Here is a 12,689-nt window from a genome sequence, read left to right as displayed (position 1 = left end):
GCTGATTTTCTAATAATGTAATTTTAGGTTTTTTTTTCCCGTGACCACAATTGCAAGACTCTTGGTAATTTGGGATAAGAATATACATATATACATATAAATATCAGTATACATATATGTCTACGTCTATATCTACGCCTATGTACATGTACATGTACATGTACATGTATATGAATATGTATGTATGTATGTATGTATGTATGTGTGTGTGTGTGTGTGTGTGTCTCCAAATTGCTAGCCACAACTTTGTGAAGGCTAGAATGTTTCATAGCTACAGATTTATTTACCGGTAGTTTCATGGTTACGTAGCTTACATTTTCCAATTGGAAATTGAAATTTAATTTATTTCTTAAATTAATTAACCACTAATCAGTTATATATTAAGGCAAGCCATTAGTTTCTCTAGTCCACTGTTGCCTACTAGGGGCAATGAGGGGTGGTGCAGTAGCTCAGTGGTTAAGATGCTGGGCTTGTTGACTGGATAAGAATATACATATATACATATAAATATCAGTATACATATATGTCTACGTCTATATCTACGCCTATGTACATGTACATGTACATGTACATGTATATGAATATGTATGTATGTATGTATGTGTGTGTGTGTGTGTGTGTGTGTGTCTCCAAATTGCTAGCCACAACTTTGTGAAGGCTAGAATGTTTCATAGCTACAGATTTATTTACCGGTAGTTTCATGGTTACGTAGCTTACATTTTCCAATTGGAAATTGAAATTTAATTTATTTCTTAAATTAATTAACCACTAATCAGTTATATATTAAGGCAAGCCATTAGTTTCTCTAGTCCACTGTTGCCTACTAGGGGCAATGAGGGGTGGTGCAGTAGCTCAGTGGTTAAGATGCTGGGCTTGTTGACTGGAAAGCTGGCAGCTTGGGTTCAAGACCCGAGTGTCACATGATGGGTGAGCTCCCATCCTTGCCCCAGCTCCTACTAAGCTAGTAGTTCAAAAACATGCAAATTCAAATAGATAAATAGGTACCACTTTGGTGGGAAGGTAACAGTGCTCCATGATGTCATGCTGGCCACATGACCATGGAAATGTCTTCGGAAAATGCTGGCTCAATGACCTTGAAATGAAGATGACCCATAAAGTCAGTAACAACTAGTAGAGTAAAATCCGTAAGGTTTTACTTTACCTTACTGTTGCCTACTATGATGAACATTGACTATGCCAATATCCTGAGCAAAGGCCCTGTTGCAGTCGTACTATCTGGGATTATTCCTTTTGGGTATGTAGTGGCACAGTGTTTCCTTATCCAGGAAAAGGGGCTTTCCAAGATGCCGCACTAGGGGCAGCTCCTCAAATAGGAAATTGCCAAAGATCAAAGAACAGAAAGGGAAGGAGACACACCCAAGAAGACTCCTGCCTCTTAGGCCAAAGATCAGTCAGGTTCTTTATTCTGGATCACACAGGCAACCAGAGGCAACTAGAATTGGGAGAAGGGGGAGGGGGATTGCTTCCCACTATTGCTTCCTAGAACAAAAAAGAAAAAAGAAAGAAAATAAATAGCAACAGATATATCTGTTGTACATTACATTAATACCCTTATTCTTTGTACACTGACCAAGGAATAAATATCACTGTATTCAGTGGGACGGCTGAATAAATACCTACGGGCTTCAGTTCTCCACATTTTAGTGTAAGCTTCTGAACTTGAATATGTGTGTGCGGGTGTGTATTAAAATTTTTGGCAGCTTAAGCTTTAAAACTTCAGCAAAACATTTAAACTTTTAAACTCTGAACCCATTTGAACTATGTTTGATTTATGAATTATTAAACGTGGCACTAGAATTGGCTGTCTTCTCTTTTCAGCCACGAGACCTTTTAGTTTAAAAGCTGTAGGCTTAAGAAAATCACTGTGTGTTTTGTGGTGGGGGTAGGGGAAGTAGAAGACTGACCAAGCCAAGAGGCCCTGCTCTAATTTGTTTGGCAAAATCTCAGGAAAATACCAAGAGAGAAGATCTGGAGGGAGGGAGAGAGGGAGAGAGGAGAGAGAGGAGGAAGGAAGGAAGGAAGGAAGGAAGGAAGGAAGGAAGGAAGGAAGGAAGGAAGGAAGGTAGGTTCAGTCTTAAAATTAGGTAGAGAAATAAAGAGACACCATATGTGGTTGGTATGGAACTTGGGTGTTATACATACATGTTCCAGGCATCTCCAACTACATTCAGCCCAAACTATATTTTACATCTTGCCAGCCATTCTCCAAAGATAATTTATTTAAAGCTTTGGAAATCTTTTTCTTCACAAAATCTGCTGAGAGTCTTAAGGTTGGGGTGGAAATATGGACAACCAACCAACCAACCAACCAACCAACCAACCAACCAACCAACCAGTTCTTGAAATATATTTGTATCTTCCAGTCATTTCAGTGCATCCTTTGTCTGGCATTCCAGATTTCACTTGCCGTAGCAGGCAAAGGATTTAAGTGGAAGAGGTAGTCCTCAACTTACGACCACAACTGAAGCCAAATTATCTGTTGTTAAATGAGACATTTGTTCAGTGAGTTTCTCCCCATTTTATACCTTTCATGCCACAATTGTTAAATGAATCACTGAAGATCTTAAATTAGTAACTCAATTGTTAAGTGAATGTGGCTCCCCCATTGATTTTGCTTGTCAAAAGACTGCAAAAACTGATCACATGACCTTGGCACATAGCAACGGACATAAGAATGAATCAATTGCCAAGCATCTGAATTTTGATCGCATGATCCTGGAGATGCTAATAGGTTGCAAGTGTGAAAATGGTCCTAGGTCACTTTTTTCAATGGCATTGTAACTTTAAGTAGTCACTAAATCAGGGGTGTCCAAACTTGGGAACTTTAAGACTTGTGGACTTCAACTCCCAGAATTCCCCAGCCAGCATGGGTGGCTGGGGAATTCTGGGAGTTTAAGTCCACAAGTCTTAAAGTTCCCAAGTTTGGACACCACTGCACTAAATGAACTGTTGTAAATCAAGGACTACCTGTACAAAGTCCATTCCTTAAAATTTGCATATACATATTATACATATATGGTTTTTTAAAAAAAACTGCTATAACTAATATCATATAATCAATACAGGATAGTCACAGTTTCAAGCAAAGGTCGTGCAAGCTTTTGAAATCTGTGCCTGGCCATTAATGTCTCACTTAATAATCAAGCATGTGTTTTTAACAGTGTATTTATTTTATTACTTTTAAAATCATCAGATCTTTAGAACCAATACTAACTCAGTACTCAGTAGTTAATATTTAACAATATTTAGCACTAAATAGTACAACTTTTACAAAATAATGTGCAAATCGAGTTTAATCAAATATATTTAAAATTCTTAGTCCTCTGTTGCAACCTTGGCAACATGTTGGAAATGTCACAAATGGGCAAACAATCATTTCATAGAAGAAGTAAGTGAAAATAAATGTGAGGCCATCCAGGGAATAAAATTGTAATTTAAAACTCATTTACTAAACCAGGTTAATTTTGGAGAGCTTTACTTCTCAGCAAACCTGTGCACCTTATAATTGCTTTAATGCTGTGCTCAGATTCATTGCTTTGTTTTATGCAAAATGTAACTAATTATGGAGAAACCGGATACAGTCAGACATATTGCTTGGATGGATCCATTACACTCCAATATCATTTGACTGTTTGTTGTAGCACCTAGTCTGATATGTGACCAGAGCCAGAATATAAAACATAGCTTGTTTTAAGACAGTTTACATAGTTCTCACTTACCAATCGCAGTGGGCAGCTGCAACTCTGTTGTTAAGGGGCAGAGTAATTAAGCATGAGGTCACATGACTGCACCACTTGCAGCGCATCTGACTGCACTCATGAAACAATTCATCCATGGTCATGTCGAGTGATTGCACCTTGCAACTTCCTGCTGGCTTCCCGACTGACTTTGCTTGTCAAAGCTGACTGTGCAGGTCACAAGTGGTGCTCATAAAACAAGGATATGTCAAAATGGGGGAAAAAAGGAAGATCATCATTCAGCCACTCTGGATTCTGGTTCAAGCCATCACTAGTTGTGGGGTGAATTTCCTGTGAATCAAGTTTTTTTTTTAATCTTCAAGATAAGCTTGACTCATGATTTCATTAATATAGTACATCCACACAGATTCCTTGGGAATAGCATGGAAGTTGTTTGCCACTACCTTCTTCCAGAATGACTTTCAGTCTAGCCTCAAACTCTACAGTTCCTTGAAGACTTATTTTCCAAATGCTAATCAGCCCCAACCTTGCTCACTGCCCCCACTTCCCACTCTCTCCACACCACAACCCCTTTTTGCAAAATTGGGTCTATGTACGTTGTTGGAAAATGGTTGTTCTGTTCCTCTTGAAAATCCTTTTGTCTAAACACATTGTTTTCAATTCTCCGTTTCCATTTCTGTATTGTGAAGTTGCTTGCAATATGGTGCCCATGTGGGGTTCGTAAACAGTGAAGATTCTCGTATGTTAAAGTAGTACTCCACAACTCTTAAGTCAGGAGAATGCTTATTAAAATAAGCTACTAGCCACCAGATGGAGCTCCAGCTACCCATAAAAAAAATTCCAGCATTAAGGAAGCATAAGAGAAACCTATTACACCCACATATTTATTTAGAGTACATGTGCAACCGCGTTAGCCTTGAAATCAATGTAGGAGGTTGTAACAGTCCTAAACCAGAAAAGCAGCACCATTTCAAAACAACACGTTTTATTAAAAGGCCAAAAGCTGTGTCTTTTTTAATCAAATTGATGAGTCTGAAAGGGTGCTACCATTTTTGTGAGACCTACAATGGCTTACCTGAGCTACATTACACTTGGTAGAGCTTGCAAAAATCTAGACAATCTCAATATATGCAAGAAATACCAAGACAACAACATTAGTGAAATATTTTAAAATATCTTTCCTCAGAAAATTAAGTGTGTGCTCCTTGGAGGTTATCACTCATATACACAAACACAAACACACTTAAATACTTGGCTGGCTCTTGACTTTTCAACATACTCATGACACACACACTTTTTATTATCGTTTTTTTTTTATGGTACTGCAGCTAACTGGAATTGGCTATGTTTCTTATAAGGCAGTTTCAGATCTGTTTTAAAGTGGAATTTAGGTGTTATACTACCCAATGCATCAGCTGTGTAGGAAGAAATAAGTCAGAGGTCTCCTACTGCTACTAGCACTACAGACATGAAAAGCTTACTTAAAACTGCCATACTTCAGGAAAGAAGATATAATTGCCCCCCTCCAATGTCTGCATTGGAAGGGGGGCAAATATGCATGTCCCTATGCAAACAGGTCTGCATACATATATGAATGTTTGAATACCGGGTTTCCAGCAGATGTCTTTTAAAGCTATGTTCAGAGGACTCTAAGGGGAAATCTTTCTGCTGTTATTGCTAATCACTAGATAGGAGGAACTGACAGCCAGAGTTTGCAAAGAAAAATCTGAAATGTGCTATCACTTAAGAAAGAAACAGAGAGTGAAAAAGACATTTGCAGAGGAAAAAAAAGAGGGAACGACTCAAGGTTTTGTTTGTTTGTTTTCTAATCTACTAAAAATGTGGCTTGAGTAGAAATAGAAAGAAAAAGTTGCTGCTTTTGAAGTTTAAGTAGGCAAAATACTTTCATCTCCAGTATGCATTCTTTTTCACTCTCCTCCCATCTCCAACAACTTGTGACCTCTGACTGATTATTTAGCACACATATGGTGTCCCAAAATGAAAGTAACTGTTTTCCCCTGGACTGAATCTTCACACTTAATTTTTTTAATTCACCAATTAGATCAGTAGCAATAGAAATGGAGATTACTACATAACTGGACATAAAAACAACTCATTTCTGCTAACAGCCATGTTTCACTAGGCTTACATTCCCTTCAAGTGGATTATTCACGATCAGTCTTTGACTCTCGTCTTTATCCTCTGTGATGAACTTTAAGCCTTAAGTCATCTAATGTACTGGTCCCCAACTTTTCTGACATCAGTGACCAGTTTTTCCACGGACTGGTGGTGGTGGTGGTGATTTTGTAATATTGGCAGCTATATGTGTCTTTTAAATAAATAAATAAATAAAAAGATAATGCGGAGTACTCCTGCCTGACATTTCATTCACTGTCCCTTGTATAGCCACCTCAGAGAACTTCAGCAAGTGAATGAATAAATGAACAAAATATTCTGTAAATTCTAACACACGTTTTGGCTAACACACATCAACTGTCAAACACTTAAATAACAGAAATAATACACACACACACACACACAGAGAAGTTACTGCATGAATATTAATCTCATAGTTATTCCATCATTTTCATGTACATCTCCATATGTTGGAGAATTAATTTGTTTCCATTTTCCAATTTACCTCACTTAAAAAATGGAAAGGGTAAATAGAAGTTGAACTATCGTGTTTCCCCCAAAATAAAACAGAGTCTTATTTTCTTTTGACTCCCAAAGTAAATGCTTGGCCTTATTTTTGGGGAGGTCTTATTATTTTTGAGGTGCAGGAGGTGGCAAGCATGGTCACCTCATGGCTGCTGCTGTGTTGCAATATTTTCAGGGAGGGCTTATTTTAGCCCATATACTCAAAAGCCCAATTGGGCTTATTATCCGGGGAGGTCTTATTTTCAGGGAAACAGAATATATAGGCTATTTTTAAATAATCTTTCAATAAAGATAAATTGGGTATCCTTCACTCCATGCAATGTCAATGATGTGTCTTTCTAAAAGCAATAGAAAACAGAAAATCAGTTCTTTTCTTCTCCTACCTTTTGCTTTGTATCTCTTCCATCAGATGCTTCTTTAAGTATTAGTAAAGGGAGAAGGTAGCAATCGTTATGACTATGTGTTTGGAATTGTATTAGTTGGACATGTTGCCTCGGAATATTAAGGCTTATCCAGTGGTGGGATTCAATTTTTTTTACTACCGGTTCTGTGGGCGTGGCTTGCTGGGCGTGGAATGGCTTGCTGGGCGTGGCTTGCTGGGTGTGGCAGGGGAAGGATACTGTAAAATCTCCATTCCCACCCCGCTCCAGGGGAAGGATACTATAAAATTTTCATTTCCTCCATGTCACCTGGGACTTGGGAGGCCCAGAGAATAGATGGGAGCGGGGCCAGTCAGAGGTGGTATTTACCGGTTCTCTGAACTATTCAAAATTTCCGCTACCAGTTCTCCAGAACCTGCTGAATACCACCTCTGAACTTGTCCTAATGTATTGTAGGATCCTAGCCTGTGGAAACCAACTTTCTAATAATATTCCAAAACGAATTGTTTGTAGGAATTCTAATAATTTGGATGATTGGTTTCAAGTTCACAAAGTTTGCAAATGTGAAAATGTTGCCTGAGCTATGTTATTTGCTTATTAATTTAAACTTTCATTTCATTTTAGACTTAGTTTTGGAATTCTCTGAAACTAAATAAAAAGACCAGGGATATATTGAAGCTCAGAATACAACTCAAATACCTTTAAATCTAATGAAATGTGAGGAATAGAACTCAACTTTAAAAGAATAATTTCAATGAGCAACAGTGTAATAAAGATGGAAGTGATTGGGGGGGGGATGAACATCAGAAAATGAAGCTATAGCAATAATTTTAAAGGCTTTAACCTTCAATTAAAACATTTTTCCTCACTACTTCCTTTCCATATGGCAACAGTACTAAAGAACATCTCCCTCTTGTGTTTTGATTTTTAAAGATGGATTTTATTACAGGTCATTGATTTGGGCGTCATATTAATTGTGAAAATACTGGTGTATGACTTCACTCAAATAAAAAATAGATGCTGCTTTGATGCCATTGAAATTGTGTGCTAAATAAGCCTGCTGGATTAATCATCTGGAAAGGAAGATACTTGAACTCAGTGGTGAAATTCAATTTTTTTTTTACTACTGGTTCTGTGGGCGTGGCTTGGTTGGCGTGGCAGGGAAAGGATACTGCAAAACCTCCATTCCCACCCCACTCTGGGGCCAGCCAGGGGTGGTATTTGGCGGTTGTCCTGACTACTCAAAATTTCTGCTACCGGTTCTCCAGAACCTGCTGAATTTCACTCCTGCTTGAAATGTTGATAATTTACCATTTTTTAAAAAAAAATGCAATGTGGCATCTAAATGAGGTGATAGTAGAAACATGATATTTTCTTCCCAAATTCTGTGTTTATAATAGTGGCTGTTTAGTTAAATTCATTACTTTGACAGAACTCTGAGTGCAGGACTGAGTGTGTATACACACAAATGAAGCTAAGAATATCCTTAATACTTTAGCCACATGCCTATTCTCAGCAGTTAAGAAATGTGTTCAATGTATTCAAATAGCGATAGATTTCCAACACAGTACATTTATTACTCGGTTACTATGTTAATACACAAGATTATTAAAACTGCGTTTAGGCTTTGTATTTTTACTACACATCCGCCATAATATATTCTTGCTAGAAAAACATAATTATCCTCTTCTACATCTTTATTAACACAAACACATATACAGAGATTTGGGGGATTACAATACAATACAATACAATAGTAGAGTTGGAAGGGACCTTGGAGGTCTTCTAGTCCAACCCCCTGCCTAGGCAGGAAACCCTATACCGTTTCAGACAAATAGCTATCCAACATCTTCTTAAAGACTTCCAGTGTTGGGGCATTCACAACTTCTGGAGGCAAGCTGTTCCACTGATTAATTGTTCTCACTGTCAGGAAATTTCTCCTCAGTTCTAAGTTGCTTCTCTCCTTGATTAGTTTCCACCCATTGCTTCTTGTTCTACCCTCAGGTGCTTTGGAGAATAGTTTGACTCCCTCTTCTTTGTGGCAACCTCTGAGATATTGGAATAATGCTATCATGTCTCCCCTAGTCCTTCTTTCTCTTAAGCTAAACATACCCAGTTCCTGCAACCGTTCTTCATATGTTTTAGTCTCCAGTCCCCTAATCATCTTTGTTGCTCTTCTCTGCACTCTTTCTAGAGTCTCCACATCTTTTTTACATCGTGGCGACCAGAACTGAATGCAGTATTCCAAGTGTGGCCTTACCAAGGCATTATAAAGTGGTATTAACACTTCACGTGATCTTGATTCTATCCCTCTGTTGATGCAGCCTAGAACTGTGTTGGCTTTTTTGGCAGCTGCTGCACACTGCTGGCTCATATTTAAATGGTTGTCCACTAGGACTCCAAGATCCCTTTCACAGTTACTACTACTGAGTAAGGTATCACCTATACTGTACCTGTGCATTCCGTTTTTGTTGCCTAAATGTAGAACCTTATTGGGAGTGTAACCATGAGAATGAACAGTATAGGATATATAGTTAAATTGTGCTCCATCTCTCCTTGAGCCAAAAGAAATTTACTTTGATGTAACATTTATTTTTCCATGAGGAATCCCCATCTGACCATGGACATAATGCTGGGAAATGGTACTATCCAGGGGTGTGTTCCAGCTGCCATTACTACTGGTTCGGTAGTAAAAAAATAATTGCACTCGCACGCTCGCTTCACTCTCACGCACGCCAGACGCGTACTCCGTGTGCATGCACATTTTCATTTAAAACGATCTGCGCATGCGCACATTTAAAAATGAATAAAAATTACATTTTTTAAATGAAGATTGTTCTGCGCATGTGCAAAACACAAAATCACAATGCCGCTGCCGATCATAGAACCGGTACGGTCATGTGTCCGCCGGAGTTACAATACAATACAATAATAGAGTTGGAAGGGACCTTGGAGGTCTTCTAGTCCAACCCCCTGCCTAGGCAGGAAACCCTATAGTATAGGGCCTATACCGTTTCAGGCAAATGGCTATCCAACATCTTCTTAAAGACTTCCAGTGTTGGGGCATTCACAACTTCTGGAGGCAAGCTGTTCCACTGATTAATTGTTCTAACTGTCAGGAAATTTCTCCTCAGTTCTAAGTTGCTTCTCTCCTTGATTAGTTTCCACCCATTGCTTCTTGTTCTACCCTCAGGTGCCTTGGAGAATAGCTTGACTCCCTCTTTTACTGGGAGAAACGGACCAAATAGGTAGGAACCCACCTCTGGTACTATCCTTATTTATGGAGCACGGGGCATTTTATAAGCAGGGCAAGCTGAATTCTTTGTTGCCTTGCTTGTCTATCAAAAATCAGCAGGCAGTAGGAAAACATCCACCAATTATTCTTAACATGTGTTAAGGAGAGCTTGTTTTCTACAGCTTACTGTTTCCTCGGTTTTTTGTAAGGATTTGGGGAGCACAGGAGAAATTCAAAACCAAAGCCAGGTACACTTACTAGCAGTGGGCATCCTGAAAGATTGTCCTACTCAGAAACAAATACTTGGATCGTAATTAGCTTGAAGAGAAATAATCCAGTAATTACTGCCACTTCAGATAATTTTACTGAGAACGATTTAGCATGGAAGAAAGAAGGAAGGAGAAAACCAGCCAACTTGGTCCCACTCACCCCAGTTGATTAGCATTAATCATGGTTAAGAGGGGGAAAGGCAAGCATAGGGAGACCAGCAGTGAAAAATGGGAGAACTTCCAACTGGAAGAAGAATGAGTAGTGGGCTATGCGGGCGCCACCTATCCCAATTTTACTTCCGAAAAGCAATCCTGAAAACCCACCAAGGCATTCCAGGTTCATTTATATTTCTGAAAAAGAAGGAACAACATAAGGCAAATACAGAATGTACTTTTTGAGGGACCACACAAAATGCTTATTGCCGGAAATGCTTGTTGAAGTTCCACGAACATAGGAGATGCAAAATCAGATGCAGTGCAATTGCACATATGTTCAGATAAATCCTCAATCTGGGATAGGGACGTCATCTACAAGATTATCATCAATCAATGATATCCAAATTTTTGGTGACAAAATCTAATTTGATACTTTTAAATATTTCTAATTGCTTGGCTAATAAAGGAACGCATTGTATTTTCCAACTGCATTCTGCACAAAAATCTACCTTCCTCTTTAGTCTCACTGGAGTGTTTTATACAGAAGACAATAACTGACCTCTTTCCCAATGCTGCCAGAAAACTGTGTGAATGTAATCCCCATGAGCCAGGCTCAATCCAACTGTTTGTTTCTGACATGTGCTGCTTTTCTTCGAAATCGTTCCTATATTCTATTGATTTACACTCAAGAATTGAGATGTTATATTATTATCTCTATTTACTTTTAGTGAAAAGCAAAAGCAAATGGTAGTAAAACATATCAATTTATACCTCTAATTCAGGGGTGTCCAAACTTGGGAACTTTAAGACTTGTGGACTTCAACTCCCAGAAGTTGAAGTCCACAAGTCTTAAAGTTTCCAAGTTTGGACACCCCTGCTCTAATTGGAGATGCTATACTGTGGAACCTGGTTATTTAAATACATAGAGCATTCCCACCTATTGCCCTTTGGATGCATTGGACTACAATCCCCATCATCCTCAGGCAACATCTCCAATATTTGGTAAGATTATTGAAACCATCAAGAAGGCTTCAAGTTATGGAAGGATGCTGTAGGGGGGAAAAGGAAACCACTCATGTAGCAAAATCAATCTCACTATCCAACATAGTGTGAAGCTTTGGGTAGCTTTGATAATAACTTTATTTATCTTGCTCGTTTAAACCAAATTCCTTTACATCCAGTGGGCACTGTAGGCAACACAGGTTTAATGTAAGGTAACTACATACAAAAAAAGTGAAGTAAAGAAACAAAAAAACGATGCTCAGAAATATGACTTGCTCAGAGCAGAATAATGAAGTTACCCAACTGTGAGAAGACATGCTTCAACTTATACACACGGCTACCCCTTGTCCTTTGATAGCTATCAGGAGACACGATGGAACGTATTCAGCCAGTTTGTTGCTACTTAGCTTCAAGGCTCAGTTTGAGGTATGGAGGCTTTCTTTTGAAGCTCCCTGTGACCAGGAAGATACATAACTCCAGATCTTTCCTTCCCAACCCTCACATTCTTCAGGTTGGGTCCTGTTCTCCATCCTTTCCCTTGCCCAGCTTTTCCTTTTCCTAAGGGTCTTTTCCTGGAGCCTGTTGGATGACCTTTCTCAGGAGGTTTGGGACTGTCCGTCCCCCCCGTGAACATCTCAAAGGTGGTGAGGAACCCCATACATAGAAAGATTTAAATAGCTGTAAAAAGAAAAAAATACATAGGAAGAGAAAACTCCAACAATATCAGCTGAATATATACAGCAAAAAATATGTCATTAAGCCCCAATATTGTTGTAACAGTAGTTTTTTATTCATGGATGAGCAGGGCTAGTTGTTCAGCTGGGAGACATCACAGGAACAATCATACAGTACTGTCCTACTTTAAATGTAAATTGCCCAGTTCCATTAAGAGGTGTCAAAGGCATATAGTTTAAAAAGATAGTTGCTCCAATAAATTCTTATTTATGTATTTATTTATCAAGCAGGTTGCACATAACAATAGGCAGATCTTCAACTGCATTGTCACAATCTCCATCCTAACCTTTTGGACCAAACCATGCAAATGTCCAATTTTTCCTCCCTGATATCTCTGAGAGAAGAGAATTCTCTCCAAGTGATCCCATTCTTTTATAATTTGTAGAGCAGATTCACCCTTGTGAAACATTGAGGCATAAGCTATGTTGCAATGTAAAGATATTTACTGCATGACAATACTGCCAAAAGAGTTGCTATTGTTGATTTAAGTGTATAGCAGCTCACGTCTTCCAGCAAATGTTTTGTTTCTAGA

This window comes from Natrix helvetica (assembly GCF_964273705.1).
Source record: "Natrix helvetica genome assembly, chromosome: 4".
NCBI classification, from domain to species: Eukaryota; Metazoa; Chordata; class Lepidosauria; order Squamata; family Natricidae; genus Natrix; species Natrix helvetica.
This window is presented reverse-complemented; position numbering follows the sequence as displayed.